The sequence below is a fragment of the Myxocyprinus asiaticus genome, chromosome 23, assembly GCF_019703515.2.
Source record: "Myxocyprinus asiaticus isolate MX2 ecotype Aquarium Trade chromosome 23, UBuf_Myxa_2, whole genome shotgun sequence".
Classification (NCBI taxonomy): domain Eukaryota; kingdom Metazoa; phylum Chordata; class Actinopteri; order Cypriniformes; family Catostomidae; genus Myxocyprinus; species Myxocyprinus asiaticus.
In genome coordinates this window covers 19672370-19688956 of record NC_059366.1, presented here as the reverse complement: position 1 = coordinate 19688956, position 16587 = coordinate 19672370, and the positions used below count along the sequence as shown (strand labels likewise).

The 16587-nt window shown below is 38.9% G+C and overlaps 1 pseudogene; it reads right to left on the bottom strand.

Moving 5' to 3' along the window:
* Positions 1-16587, bottom strand: part of LOC127413665 (calmodulin-lysine N-methyltransferase-like) — a 168512-nt pseudogene that overhangs the window by 42635 nt on the left and 109290 nt on the right.

The window sequence follows — 16587 nt, the reverse complement described above, 5'->3', positions numbered from 1 at the left end:
CAGCCAGAGTCTAAGCCATTGCTGTGTGGCTGTGTGTGTGTGTGGGGGGGGGGGGGGGGGGGTTGGGTGGTTTGTGTGTGTGTGACAAGAGAGAGAAAGTGCTTGCATATGCATGCCAGTGTGTTTGAATGCTTTTGATGAAGTTAGCCCATTGGGCTGCATGTGTTTATGGCCACTGAGGTAGAAATGTCAAAGTGTGCTGGCCGATTTCGTGTTGCTTACAATATGCCCATGTAAGATTACCCATGCTGATGGAAATTGCCCATTTGCCTGTGATTGTCTGTCTGTGTGAGCATGCTTTATGTCATTTTTGTGTTCACTTTTGACTTACCATGAGCCCAGCAAGACATGTCATACCTCCACCCAGCTCACACACCGAGGAGCCTCTGTGAGACAGAGAGAGAGAGAGAGAGAGAAAGGGTTTGTGCAATAAGTGCAATGCCTAAAACCCCATTAAATAAAAAATAAAAAATCAATGTAATGCAAGGACTTGAGTGGGTTATTGTTTTAAAAAAATGGAGGCAACAGCAATATGATAAAAGACACCAATATTCAATAAAGCATTACATTTATTCTTAATAATTATAATATATAAATTAAGATATACATTAATTAATTACATTAAACTGTGTCATCAGCAGTATGCGTTTATAGTCATTTTACAACAACTTTGCACAAAGATGATCAAACAAATTATCAGAATTTAGAGCTGGAACTATGCGTTTCATAAGATGTTTAGCATTTGCCAGTTAAAAGCATGTGTATGTGTATTTGAGCGTAGAGTGAAGTTTCCCAGCCAAAAAGAGGACAATGCAAGAGATTAGCAAAGACAAGAGAGAGATAAAGCGGGACACAGAGAGAGACTGCTGTTGTGTCTTATTAACAATGCTAATTAAGTTGCCAGTGTAGGGGGATGCTATTGATTGGAATGCAGTTCCACTGGGTTCATTGATCTCAACTTTCCTCTCCCTTCTTCTCTCTGCATGTGATGGTGGACATGCGTTTTCAAAGGGAAGTGCAATCGTCCTTTTTCCTTTTGTGGTGTAGCAGAAATAGGAAGCTGATTAAACTTGTTTTACACTGATCAATGTTCTGATTTAAAAAAAAAAAAAAAAGTACTGTGGAGGTATATGGTACAGTGATTGCACCCAATGGTTATACTCTTGTATTAATGCTTCTATTTCACTATTTTTATCATTTTTTTGTAATTACAAATTATATTAACAGCACAAAAATTTGAGCGAATTTGAAGTGAAAACTTTACATTAAGAATTTTTTAGCTTTTGATATGTCCCCCTTTTGCTTTAATGACAGCATGCATTTGAGCTGGATGGACTCAAGTTTGCACAAAACCTGATGATTCATGATTTGACAATGCAAAAAATCATTTTTGTGCTTCAATGGAAGTAAGAAAATCTGACCTTTTGTACAAAGGAGTTAATTTGGTCAATAAGTGTCAGAAATAGTCCAGAATTTGAAATACTTCTTATGGGCCGTTCAGACAGAACATGTTCTTGTGCTAAAGAAAAGCAAGACGCAGCGCAATTAATAGAACAGAATTCAGGTGTCTTGAGATGTGTTTTTAAGGCTGTTCATACTAATACATTTTCGTTTGAGAACACATTTTTCTAAGTTTACACCTCTCAGCCACACTAGAACGGCATTTTTCTCAATTGAAAATGGAGGGTTTAGGAAAAACTCTCCATTACTCTGTACTTTGTAAACGATGATGTTAGCAAACTGAAAACAGAGTTTTTTTAAACTTAAAAGTTGAATTTATTTTTTCCTGGGTCAGGGTTGCTAAAAACCCTGTTAAGAAACCCCTTAATATGTTATCCTTATATATTTTCAACCTGATCTCATAGAATGAATGCTACTCTATATACATATTTGCAAACGGCCTTCTATGTGACACTTTCTACATTTCGCTGCAGTTTCCTGGTGAAATGAACAATAGAGGAGCTACAACAACTGTGTGGTTTAATCATTGTCACACAAATCACGAGTACAATTGATTTTATAAAAATGTATTTCTCACTCTATTACTCATCCCCCGCTATGTTATGATATCAAAACACTTTTACTTTAATGCATGATTTGAAAAACGAAACATTTTAACACTTGTATTACTGACCCACATACATATACATGTCATTTGCTTGCTTGGTAGCTCACCTGATAGAGCGTTGGATTTTGAGCTCAACGGCCGTGGTTTGGACCCAGCCAAAGACGCACAGTGTGTGTTTTCTTTCTTTTTTATTTCTAATCTGCAATTTAAAACACTATCAGGGTTAGGGTTAGGTGTTGGTTAACCTCCATCTAGGCTGTAATTTGCATATGATGTATTTGTCTTTATCATACACAAAATATACAGTAGAGAGTCCTTATAGATGAAAAGCAATCCACAACCACACACCAGAACTGCCCCCTCTTACTCACACACACACTGGCAGTTTGACTTCATCATTTTGCTAGTCATTTCTTTGCTCCATGACAACAGTCTCCATGTGTTTGTCTGCTCATGATCCGACACCTTCCATTGACAAAGAGATGGAGTGGATGATGAAGAGAGAGCGATTGTTGTATGAGGGAGTACAATTAAAAATTAATGCGCACAAAACAAAACTGCTAGTATGAGCCACGGCTGGGACAAAGCTCCAGTGACAGGTAGCTATTTGGCTGTATATAGGGCTAGTGGAAAGAAAGGCAAAAAACAGAGGGATGAAGGGAAGAGATTGGTGCATGCTACAAATTGACTTTTTTGTTCTCCTTTATCCTCCTCTTTTTCTCTTTTTGGTGAGTGCCTGATAACAGGTCTGGAAGATAGTGAGAGGGTGACGACAGTCCTTGATGACATACAGGAACAAGTGCATGCATCGGCACACATACACACCCATGCACCTATACATGCACACACATTCAAATAACTGACTTTCGATTTTTAATTAAGAGGTCTGAATATGCACAAAATCAGTCAAAATCACAAAAAGACCACAGGTCTTAAAGGGATAATTCACCCAAAAATGAAAATTCTGTCCTCATTTATTCACCGTCATGTCATGTCTGAGCTGCTCTCTTCAACACAATGAACGTGAATGAGCTCCAAAAAGGACAAAAAAAGCACCATCATTATAAAATATCATTGTAGTTCATACAACTTTAAGTCTTCTGAAGCCATATGATAGCTTTGTGTGATGAACAGACTGAAATGTAAGTTGTCATTCTTTGAAAATCTTGCTTGACACCCATGATCACCATTCACTTTCATTGTTTGGAAAAGAGCAGCTTGGACATTCTGCTATAAATAACTCCTTTCCTGTTGCACAAAAGAAAGTCAAATAGGTATCGAAAGACATGGATGTGAGTAATTGATTTGAATTTTTGGGTGGACTACTCCTTTAACATCCTTACACACACACACACACACACACACACACACACTAACACTCCAGCATAAACACTGGCCCAAGGGCTGCTCTGTCTCTATCTGCCCCCAGTTGACCTTCAGCTTGCTGCTCTGTGATCGATAAGCCTCTCTTCCCTTTTCTACCTCTTGAATGTAAAAACAGGTAATCAAAGACTTGTGTACCGCCTTGAGTGCAAATCAAAAAGTGCCCCTTACCTCTATGTCATATGGCCAAAGTGAGAAAGAGAGCTAAAGAGAGTGTGTGAGAGAGAGAGCGAGAGAGAGAGAGAGAGAGAGAGAGAGAGAGAGAGAGAGACTCACGTAAACATGTGACGTTTCTTCAGGCAATAGTAGGCCATCACCTCTTCAGAGGGCCAGACACCTGAGAAAAAAAGAAAGAACACAGAAGTGAACATTCAGCTTGTTAGTCATTTTATGTAGTTAATCACGCACGTTTAATCCCACACCTCCTTGCATAATGAGTGAGAGGGATGCTTGGATATATGGACAGATCATGTAAATGACAATTCAAGAACATGAATAATAGTTTAAGAACTTAATTCATCTTGGAAATCAAAGAAACATGTTTCACTTTATTTCAGTGGTTCTACACTGGTAAGACGTGACCATAAAATGGGTTGCAGGTCTGTTCTGATGTGGTCGCAGACAGGAGAAAACAATGCTTAATATATATAATAAAACGCAACTAGTCATAGGATAGCAAAATAACAGCATGGTCTCATGAAATGTATGTGAGCATTGCAATGTTTTTGCAAAACTGAAATTGGCTGCAGCTTCCAAGTTAAATGTCCAGCGGGGGGCACCAAAACCGAGTGAAATGAGGTTGTAATTAGACGAGGTATTTAGGTGAATTTTAGATGAAGATTTTAAAAAGTAAAATGTACCTCCCTAAATTAAAAAATATTTACTGAAGCAACCATGTCATTTTGTGTCACTTCTATGCAACTTTCACTTTCGTGCATCTTTGGCTGGACCCAAACTGCAGTCCAAACACTCTATCAGGTGAGCTACCAAGCAAGCTAATGATACTGGAGTATATATAAGTGTGTACATGTAGGCGGATCTGTAATACAAGTGTTAAAATGTATCGTTTTTCAAATCATGCATTAAAGAGAAGTGTTTTGATATCATAACATAGTGGGGGTGAGTAATAGAGTGGAAAATAAGTGTTTAAAAGTCATAATAAGCAGTTGTACTCGTGATTTGTGTGACAATGAATGAAACGCACAGTTATTGTAATGCCTCTAGTGTTAATTTCATCAAGAAACAGCAGCAAAATTTAAAAAGCAGCACGTAAAAGTCAGTTTGCAAAAATGTATATAGAGCAACGTTCATTCTATGAGACCAGGTTGCAAAATAAACAGCATAATCAATCTTTACAAAGGTGGAGAAAACAATTCCTTCTATCTTTCATTGATGATGTCAAAGGCCTTATGTCCAATCAAACTCACAAATTCATCCATTATTTAATAGAAGCTAGCCAAATTAGACAGATGAACACATGGGTAGATTGCATGACATGCATTCCTTGAAACACATGAACAAAACTACACAAGGTAAAAGAAAATTGGACCCAGCCCACATGGGTTCACTTGCAACAAGAACATAGTTGGTCCCGATTACAATGCGTTTTGAGTGATGAATTACTGCAGACATTTTTGTCTACTTTTGCACAATTTTGTTACTAGGGTGGATGTTCAATGTAAAATCTTGTGTAAAAAAACCATGCTTTATTGCATACTGCATGCCAGGATTCTACAAGTCTACTCGGTAACCTTTGTATGATGCAACAGAGAAAGACAGAAAGACTCTCTTTTACACAGGCGGTTTCTCTCTGTTCCGAAAAAGAACAGTGCCTGTTTGCTAGAGCTCGCTTCCAACACACACACACACACACACACACACACACACACACACACACACACAAGATTCTGGCTACTTAGACATGTAAGCTGTGCACAGAGTGAGTGGGGGTCCAGCAAACGATTATCACAAGAAGCAGACTGGTGGTCTTATCACCCAATGTCAGCCTCTGCTCCTCCTGCTAGCTCCAGCAAGAGCCATAAATCTGCTATTGTCTCTCAGACACACAAATACACACAGAAGCACACACACATACGTGCAGCTGAGGAAAAATATTTTAATAAACTTAGGCCCTGAGCTGTCTGTCTTTGAAGGGAGCTCTTATATGTTTGGATTTGTGTGTGCAACTTCACTTTTGTTAGCAACATATCTTCATGTAGTAAAATTTTATATTTTTCCATTTTAAAACTGAGAAGAGAGAAAATAATGTTTTGGTACTGTACATGTGTGGTAATGTTTTCTGTCAGTACATGTGTGCATATAAGAACTACGGAAATACTCTACAAAGAGTTAGTGAAAGAAAGAGAGAAAGAGAGAGGGGGGGGCTAGAAAATGTGTGTGCGCATTTGTAAGATGAGTCGATATAATAAGCAGCTTATGACCTGCCTTTCAGGAAGGCCTGTTAAGGCCTGTCTCTCTCAACCTCTCTGCACCATCAGCTTGAGATTAACTCACCCAAGCAAGATTTAATAATGTCTATTGATAAAACGTCAACATATGCCTCTGCCATTAAAAAAGGCAGCACCTGCTTGGTATTCCACTTGCAGATGAAGCATCTGACATTTTGAGAGTCTATAGTGTAAGATTTATCACATAAGGGTTTTAGCTATACAGAAAAAAAAAAAAAAAAAAAAAAAAAAACAGCTTATGACACTTAGAGGTCATCACAACAACTTCTATGTTCATCCAGACAGCCCCACTGACCATTTCACTCTGTGTTCTGTAATCTCTGAAGTTACTGTCTACTCTTTGACTTAGATGACTGAGAATTTAAGAGAATCTATTGCAATATCTATAACTTTGAATGATGGGCTAAACCTTATTGCCTTGCATTTTGCAGTAATAAACTAAAACTGCACTCAAGGAAAGCTTTTTTTTTTATGCTTCATTTTATATGACTAGATATGTGTTTCTCAGCTTCCTAAAGCATGAACTATAGAAACGTGCATTGTAGCATTAGAGACATCAAAGATAATTTCTGGAGAAAGTGCCTGAGGTTTCTCAGATACACTTCGTTGGAGTGCAAATGGCTTAATGACATTCTCATAAGTCGGACGTTTTTAAAAATGACATTTGAAATGGATTGATTCAGCAATTGTTCGAAATGGTGAGATAACATAGGTGCTGCTTAATAAGGGCAGGAGTTTTTCTGCTTTTAGAGGTCTTTTCAATAATGATACGCTGAGATATAATTATGGCAATAGGCAGATTTCTTCCACTGCTCTCTGCACGAGTAGACCGTGGATAAATACGCTATTCCTTTAAATTGATTCCTCAGTTTTGTTCAATGTATGTTGTACAACAAAAATACACTACCATTGCAAACTGTGTCAAACGTGCAGTAAATATGCAGCAAAGTTCCCTTTATTTTTGTAAGGGCTACATAATGCGTACAGTCCTCAGAATATTCCATCACTCTTGTTGAAACATGTAAGCTTCTAATGAATAAGAAAAGACATGCACATCGACTGTGCTTAAAGCCAGCAATAGCATGTAAGGTTGTGTAAACTTTTCTGTACAATAAAACCATTTAGTATAGCGACTCTCAGGCTCAACAAAAAAAGCACCATTAAAGTACCCTAAAAGTAGTCAACATGACTCTTGCTATAGTCCAAGCCTACTGAAGCAGCTATATGATAGCTTTGTGTGAGAACAAGAAAGAAATGTAAGTAATTTGAAAATCTTGCACACCACCCTGAAATCTCTTTCGCACCATTTATAAATAAAAAAAAAAAAAAAAAAAAAAATGTGTGCCTTTTTTGTCCTTTTTGGAGCTTGACAGCCCATGGCCACATTCATTGTATGGAAAAAGAGTACACTGCAATATTTCTCCTTTTGTGTTCCACAGACAAAAGTCAGTCATGCAGTTTTGGAGTGTCATGAAGGTGAGTAAATAATGACAGAAGATGCACTTGAGGAAATGAAGAACACATGAGGTGATACCAGATTAAAGCTCTTCCTGGGAATAATGCAATCACTTCTCATCATCAATTACCAAATGAGACACAGAGCCGTCTCACTGCCACTCTCTCTCTTTATCTTCAAACCTTCTTACTTTCTTTTAAAAAGTGCTGTTCAATAAAAACATTGATACACAGCACTGGATGGCACCTTATTGTACTAGCTCAACACAGAAACACACACTAGGAAAAAATTATTATTATTATTATTATTATTATTATTATTATTATTGAGTTTTAGCTATATTTCGCTCAGATCAACTTAACCCTTAAAAGGACAAGAACATAAAGATACTGCAGAACAAATAATGAATTGCTATTTTCCAAAACATGATGGCCCAAGTAATATGTTTTTCTTCAAAATATTGCTTTTATTTTCAGCAATAAATAAAAGATTTGCCTCGAGGTCAGCTGTCTTCCCACAAAATTCTGCCATCATACTTTTTGAAAAAGAATGTGAACTGATGAAATAGTCTTTACACAAAGTCACATGACCTCAGTACTGTAATTGCACAGATACTCTTTTAAATATTACTCTCTGAATTTTGGCTCATTCACTCTTCAGATGTTTTCCTAGCCTCAGCCTCTCAAATGTTTGTATCCCCCAGATATTTTGAGAGTTAAAGGAAAAGTGTGTAATTTCTTTATCGCTAGCGGCACCAAAGGGAATTGCAATCTCTTTTTTTGAGCAACCTGATCATTGGCATAATTTTGGGGTGGGACTGCCTGTTTGTCCAAATAACGGAATACTGTTGTTGAAATGTGTATTATTTTTGCATTTCTGATCGGTGTTTATAGTGGTCCAGAAATTATTGCTGTCCTCTTACAAACAGCCTTTGTGTAGGTGAACTCTTGAACTTGTGAACTTTGGAAAAGTGCAGCGCCTGGCTAATCCCAGTGGTAAGGCCAGACACTAATCATATGAGCCAGGATGAGACGTGTAGATGCCACCCGGCACTTACTTATGCACACACTAGTGGTAGTATTCTGACTTGTTTGTTTGCATGCTTGTAGAGACCCTCAATGCCATGGGTATAAACAGTAGTAATGAACAGGAGCTTAAGAAGCAACTAACAAAAAAACAGACATCTTATAAAACAACTCTATGTGCTGTTAGATACTGAGGTTGTGATCGTACCCAGATCATATGCTCCCATGTCATATGCTCCCAGCTAAAAGCTGATGACCTATCATGAATCAATAAAAGATCATGAGATAAAAAAGACAGGAAGGAGGGAGGTATGCATATGCATAATTCCCTGCTTTAAAGTATTAAAAAATCAGTAAGTCAAATTAGTAGAATGTTCAAAAACACAGAATTCATGATACAGTAGGCGAACAACATCCAGATGATGCAATGCATCTGCTAAGATGGTGAGGTGTGCATCAAGTAGAAACTTTGCTTTCGTATAAGGCTAAAACATGGCAGATGTAGTATGTGCACAAATGTATTTACGCTACACCTACATACCTACAGAACATACTTCATCAATGGTTGAGAAACGAGTATGGGACAGAGAAGAGAGTATGGGAATCCAGAGGCAGTCGACTCCAGAAACAAAACAGAGGAAGTTGTGAGCGTGTGTTTATAATTGTGCATTCCCTCCTCCCTCTAAGGATGCCAGACGGCTATGTGCTTTCTCCAGATGATCTCCACATTACCGCCGGCCTCTGATAATTCTTAAGCCTCCTCCATTTCAGATCCAATAATGGATAAGAGCGCATTTCAGCATGATCAACTGCAATCTGTTCCCTCACACCGCTACTTTACTCCCACTCAGGATTACTGAACACACACACACACACACCCACACACACTCTTACTCACTCTCCATACATCCGTAGATAACCAAAGTCACAGCAAGGCATCTCTGAGAGGACAAGGAAGGTTGGGGTGCAAAGCAATAAGAGGTGTAATCCTTTCTCCAACACAGAGTACAGTCTTTGCAAGACTTCTTAGGGGCTGTTCAGGGTGTGTTCTTGTGTCTTTATGTGCTATATTTTAATTGTTGTCTGTGGTGGTGGGGGGCCAGTAAACACTTCTTTAAACTGCCCTACAAAATTGTCACAGGTCTGAGGGCCCACTCTTTTCATTTAGTTCTGGGCCTCACATATTCAACTGTCGGCCCTAGTATACAGTATATAAATGCACCAAATGGATGTCCTTAACAGTTGTGGAACGACCCACAGTTTTTTCAGCGCTTAACGCAATGAGCGCCACTTTTTTAAGAAGCCATGTGAAGTTAAAATTAGTTTCAGTTTTAAAAACATGTCTTGAGTCTTCTGCATTTAATTCCATTCTGCTACATCTCATTTTGTTATTTAACATTTAGTCATTTAGCATACATTTTTATCCAGAGCGACTTACAAATGAGGACCATAACAAGCCAGTTGTCATACAAAGTCAGTATCACACTGCCAAGTTCTCAAAGTGGCTTAAGTAGTATAGATGCAAGTGCAGAAGAAAGAGACAGACAAGGATTTAAAAAAATTTTTTTTTAATAGTAAGTGCATTTAGTGTGGATTCATGTGGAGGTTGGAAGCTCATTGCATCGCAGAGGAACAGAGAAAGTGAATCATCGTGAAATAGACTTTGAGCCTCTTTGCGACGGGACCATCAGGCATCACTTGTTAATTGACCACAGAGAGCAAGTTGGGACATAGACTTGGAGGAGTGAATTGAAGTAAGATAGTGCTGTTCAATTGGCTGTCCTAAAAGCCAGAGTCAAAGCCTTGGGCAGCAACAGGTAGCCAGTGGTGTGAAACCAAGAGTAGGGTGACGTGAGCACTCTTTGGCTGACTGAAGACCAGATGTGGTGCAGCGTTCTGGACCATCTGCAGTGGCTTAATCATTCTAGCTGGGAGGCCAGCCAACAGGGCATTGCAATAGTCCAGTCTTGAAATGACCTGAGCTGTGTAGAAGATTCAGACAGGAAAGGTCTGATTTTCCTGATGTTGTAAAGCTCAAACTCGCAAGACGTGGTGGTTGATGAGATGTTGGCAGTGAAGTAAAGCTGGTCATCCACCACCACTCCCAGGTTATGGGCTGTCCTGGTTGGCGTTAGCGTAGTTGAACCAAGATGAATAGTGAGGTTGTGGTCAACAGATGGGTTGGCTGGGATCACGAGGAGTTCTGTTTTGGCAAGGTTGAGCTGAAGGCCACGTTCCTTGATCCAGGCCAAAATTTCCAAGAAGCAGGCAAAGATATGAGCTGAGACGGTGGGGTTGTCAGGATAGAACAACAGGTAGAGCAGTGTATCATCTGCATAGCAGTGGTAGGAGAAGCCATGTGCCTTAATGATAGGTCAGAGTGATGTAGTGTAGATCGAGAAGCCTTTGTCTCACTGTTTGTGATAGCTAGAACGCATTCTGTGTAAACGGCCCCTAATTGCTTTGCTGGATTTTACAACACAAACCCACACATGCATTTGTGGAGACACACACACCCCTCAGCAATTTTCAGAGAGCACACCAACCCAAAAAAAAAAAAGGAAGCCTCTAACCACACAGCTCCACAACAAAATTACAGAATAAAGCCTTTCCGTCTTGCCCAGCTGCGCACACGAGTGTGTTTTCAAAGCCACAACACTGTGCCTCGGGTAGATAAGGCTGCCCTCCTCTCTTGGTAAACAACTTTTTGGTTAGGGGTGGCGATGTATAATGAGGGGAGGAGAGCCGTCGATGCATTGTCACTGGTGCATGCGGGGGCTAGGGCAACTCTTTGCTCTGCTATTTATCCGGTGGCCTGATAGCTTACTTATCTGTGAGAGAAAATGCCAAAGCTGGCGGAATCTCATCTTCGCAGTGGCACAGGGCTGACGGCAGACTAATAGATATATCAGCATGCGGGTGCGAGGCTAAGCCGGTCAGATGAGCGGGTGCAGGCCATAGCTGATTGATTAGCATAGGCTGGAATGACACAGGCCGTTGACAACCTCAGATTACAGCCGCCACGCGAGCCTAAATTGCTTACTTCTTTCTGCTACACCGTGGAACAAGGGCCTGCCAAATTGCAGCCCTGTCACCTGAACAGGGTCTATTTGGGGAATGTTAATGCATATAAACAATTAAAGCGAGAGGGAGAGAAATGATAGGGATGAAGAGAGATGGAGAGAGAGAGAAGGACAGGGGAAGAGTTAGATGAGGAAAAAAAGAGAGGTGAAGAGACAAGGTGATGAGATATTTTAAACGTGCTTGCTGACAAAAATATCTCTCCTTCGTGTTAGAGACAACGCACAGACCTTTCCTTTGTGAGAAATGAATTGTTTTAGTTCATGTGGGTAATTACCATTGAGTGTTTTGTTTTTTTGAGGTATAATGACTAGCCGCAAGAGACAAAAGGCTTTTGAACAAGAATTACCACATCTGAAAAACACTAGTGAAAATAGTCATTAATGCACAGATAATCTAAAAAATTCTTAAAACGTTGGACAGAGGGTAGCACCAAAGTTCCTTTAAGGCAAGTCAGGTCACTAGGCAGCCATGTTCGTAACCAGTGTTGGGGGTAATTTAATTAAAAAGTAATTAACTACTGTTGTCTAATTATTTTTAGTACAAAAAGTAGTGTAGTGCATTACATTTCAAATTCTTGTAATCAGATTACAGTTACTTCCAATTACATTATTACTTTTAGGCCAATTACTTGGGTTATATTTCTAAAATAATATTATATAAAGAATACATTTAAAACACAAATTATGTTAATATGTACATCTGTTTGCATTTTGTGAAGGGTGTGCACCCCCTAATGAGTCAATGAACAAGGAGGAAATATTGACATTATTTTGAATTTATTTAGAGAAAAAAACAAAAGCTTTTCTTTGAAAAGTGTTTTAGAAAGTAACTTAAAAGTAATTAGTAATGTGATTACTTTTCTAATGAAGTAATCAGTAAAGTCAGTAATCTGATTAAAATTTTAGAGTAGTAATTAGTCATTTGTAATTAATTACTTTTTTTTTATTAATGTTCATAATGCCTTCAAACAGCAGATGCGAAGCTATTTTCTATGAATACAAGAACAGCTCCATCTACTTGAATGGGGAAAGACCGAAATCTCCAAAACGGTTGCTCAAGATTCCAAGCAAAAAACATATTTCAAATCAGCAATCAAATCTGACAACAATAGTATATAAATTGTGCTTCTTTAGCTTAAATCATGCAACAACAAAAAAAAGAAAAAAAAAAGAAAAAAAAAAAGAAAAAAATTCAGGCTGCTCTGGCTAATGGCCACTATATTCAGTGTTACAATTTCTCCTATTCAAAGGTATACTAGTGACACATCTCTTTCTATAATGTCTCTGGTACTGCATTGTTCACAACATACAGGAAGCTGTTCTGCTCATAGAGATCAGAGTTCAAAACCTGCCTGGGTCATGTTCCGATCCCATTTTCCCTGTCTCTTCCTCAGCCTTTCTGTTAGTTCACTCATGTCCTATATTATAAAGGTGAAAACCCAATTTAAAAAAAATCCCCACCGTAAAACTATTCAAAAGAGAGATGGTCATCAGATGAAAATAGTTTCAGTGCTGCTCACTCTCATAGCAGAATCACAGCACTCTTGTTGGCAGCTATATTAACCTGCATTACTTCACGGCCCTGTAGGGGATACAAGAACTGCACAGTGAGAAAATGTGTGTGCTCAGTGGGTGATAATGTGTGAACAGTTATCCATTGCTGCAGGTGTGTGTGTGTGTGTGTGTGTGTGTGTGTGTGATTTATTGTGTACTAATGTGTTAACAGTTGTAACAATGGCCAGGCCAGAGCTTGACACATGCACACTTGTACAAACACACACAGATCAAATCAAATCAAATCAAATCACTTTATTGTCACACAGCCATATACACAAGTGCAATGGTGTGTGAAATTCTTGGGTGCAGTTCCGATCAACATAGCAGTCATGACAGTGATGAGACATATACCAATTTACAATAACATCAAATTAACACAGCACAATTTAAACATCTGATATACACATAATTACACTCAACAGTATACAAATAATAACATACACTGTACATTATACAATATGCACTATATAGATACACATTATTCAATAAAAATAAAAAATAGAAATATATAAAAAAAAGCATATATATATAGAATGTACAGTATTGTACTGTATTGACATTCAGGCTGTCAGTTGATAGTCAGTTGTTAAGAGAGAACATAATATAATAATAATAATATAATTTATGACAGATGCTTCTCAAGGGTGACACTGTCTATCATTAGGATAGAACTGACTTCTGAACTGCAACCATGACAACATGTCATAATGGTGCCTTCTTTCAGACAGGTACTGAAACCAGTTTTTGCTTTATTGAGATTTGATACATATAATAAAGAAATGACATGAAGCTTGTGCTGTCCCTTAAGGCAAGGGCACACTTCAAGACGGAAGCCTGTCACCTTTTCATCATTTAAGTCTGCAGCTAGTGTGAAACAAAAAGCCCCAGAGTGTTGACAACTTGCAGCTCTTTTAGTGTGGACACTTGTGATTCATGCTCCAAGTAGTCGTAGACACTATGCCAAATTAAACTTGTTTGAAATCTAGCTGACCAGTTAATAGGTGTGTGCATTCACTGATAAGCAAGACAGTCAATGAGCAACAGTCAATGCAATTAAATTGCAATAGTAGAAATTTTGGGTTGTACCATTAAAAATGGTGAAAAACATAAAATAGATGTTGACCAGACCTATAAAAATTAAGCAAACTGTGCTCACAGAATCAAGTCATTTTAACTACATTTTACCAAATGAGTTTTACTTGCCTCATTCTACGTTTCGCAGCAGTTTTCTGGTAAAATAAACACTAGAGGCACTACAACAACGGGTTTTATTTAACTTTCACCCAAATCACGAGCAAAACTGCAGATTAACAGTTCATAAAAACTTATTTCTTGCTCTGTTTCTCAAACAATGCTATCTCATGACATTGAAACACTTTTGTTATAATGCATGATTTGAAAGACGATACATTTTAACACTTGCAATACATAACCTACTATATTTACAAGCTTATGCCCAAAGTTACTAAGTTGTACTGTAGCTCAGCTGATAGAGCATTGGCATTAGAAAGCAGAGGATTGGGGTATGAGTCCAGCTAAGCACTCAAGTTGACATGTGAGCTGAAAGTGTCATAGAAGCACCACAAAATGACATGGTTGCTCCAGCTATTGTGTCTTTCATCTCACATTTGCTTTTATGAAACTATTAGGTGTAGGGTTTAGGGTGGGGATGTCTTATTTGCTCACCTTACATTTACTTTCACTATCTTTTAGCTTTAGGTGTAGAATTTAGGTGTTGTTTATTTAAAACTAGAAGGTTAAGGCTAATGCTCTATCATCTCTCATTTTAACATAATTTTATTTTGGCAAAATGTTGCCATAGTCATTTATTAAGACATAGTCATTCCCTAATACATTCATACAACTTTTTACTTAAAGTCTTTATGGTAATTTTTCAAAAATAATTTTAATATCCTTTATACATTTTCTAGCAATCATGATGGCAGTATTTCATTAAATGACGATAAAATAATGGGAAAGAGCATCGTAACCGGGTATATATCCAGATGTGTGGTGCAGACTGCGGTGCACACTTTCAGCATTTAAAAGAGCTGAATCAGGTGTCAAGTCACAATCAGTGCAGTAAGGTGAGGGTGGAAAATTATAGTCTAGATACTTGAGTAAAGAAACATTCTCAACTGTCAGGAAAAGTTCACCACATTCAACATCCCTGACTCTTGGAACATGTCAGAGGAGGAAAAAGAGAAAGAAATGGAGAAAGAGAAAAGAAACAGAAGTAGTATAGAAAGAAAAGGAACAGAAGAAATAGAAAGAAAGCAGTATAGTTAGAACATTATATTACATCACTAAATGAAAAATAAGCATCAATTTAGAGATAAAAAGCTACAGTGCACGTTGATTTGCCTTTCACTCTCTGTGGTGGGACATTAAGGTCACAGAGCATTCCATAGGGCACATATGCTGCCTGTACCCTCACTACAGCATACAGCAAGGGCCATCGCTTTCCCTCTGTATCGCACTCAGACTCTCTCTCTCTCAGAGAGTGCAGACAAGCAGGGTGCCTGCAGGCTGTGCTTTGCGTTGCCGCTTTTCACTCTAAACGGAGATGAGCATGGTGATATCCCCGGGCCAGCTCAGGGGGCCTCTATCTAACCCAAAATGATTTTTAGCACGCCGACTCAAGCACTTCCCAGAAGCAATGTCAACCCACTGCCACCATCTTCCCTTCTCCGCCTTGTTTTCTCTCTTTCTGTGTGTGTGTGTGTGTGTGTGTGTGTGTGTGTGTGTGTGTTTGAGTGGAGAGAGGAAAGCAGTACAGACAGGGGAAGTTAAAAAGCTTAGCAGCGAGGGTCAGCTCGCGACACAAGGGCTTATCGTTTTTCTGTCGCTCCCCCGCAGGCTAAAGAAGGGACCTTTTTTTCTCTTCCTTATTCAGGTGAAAAGCTTACTACTTCCTCTGCTCTCTCTCTCTCTCGTTTTCTCTGGTGCACACCCTGGCTTCCTTTCACATCTTGATGCCTTTTAAATGTCACTTATTTTACATGAGGTACTTTGTGGAGACGGGAATCAGGAGCAATCAGGGCTATTATCCCTGTGGGGCGATGTCGGGTCCAGATGCATTACGACACCCTTCCACCAGCTGGCCACTGCTGCAGTGTGCCACTTCTCAGGGAATTAAATGGCATTATGGGGGAAGTGGCTGAGATGGGAACAGCATGGGCAGTGCAGGTACAGCGTTACTCTCCGTCGACCTAAAGTGAGACCTCACCAGGGTCTAATCAGAGAGAAAGCCCTGGACAAAGCAAAGCTCCGGACACAGTAAACCCCGGCCCACCAGAGGAGAGCCAAACCATTTAAAGCCACCTGTGTGCGTGCACACACACACTTAATTTTTCTTAATACTTGAGTGGATACCTCTTCTTACTCCCCTCCCTCTCTTTAAGTGAATCCATATGTTACATATAAATGCATATGTTTCAATACTTGATACCATGTTTTTATGTTAAATATAAAAGAGGACAAGTGACGACAAGAGGATTGGCATGACATATACACAATGCTTTGTTCTTGAGCTAGGAAAGTACGC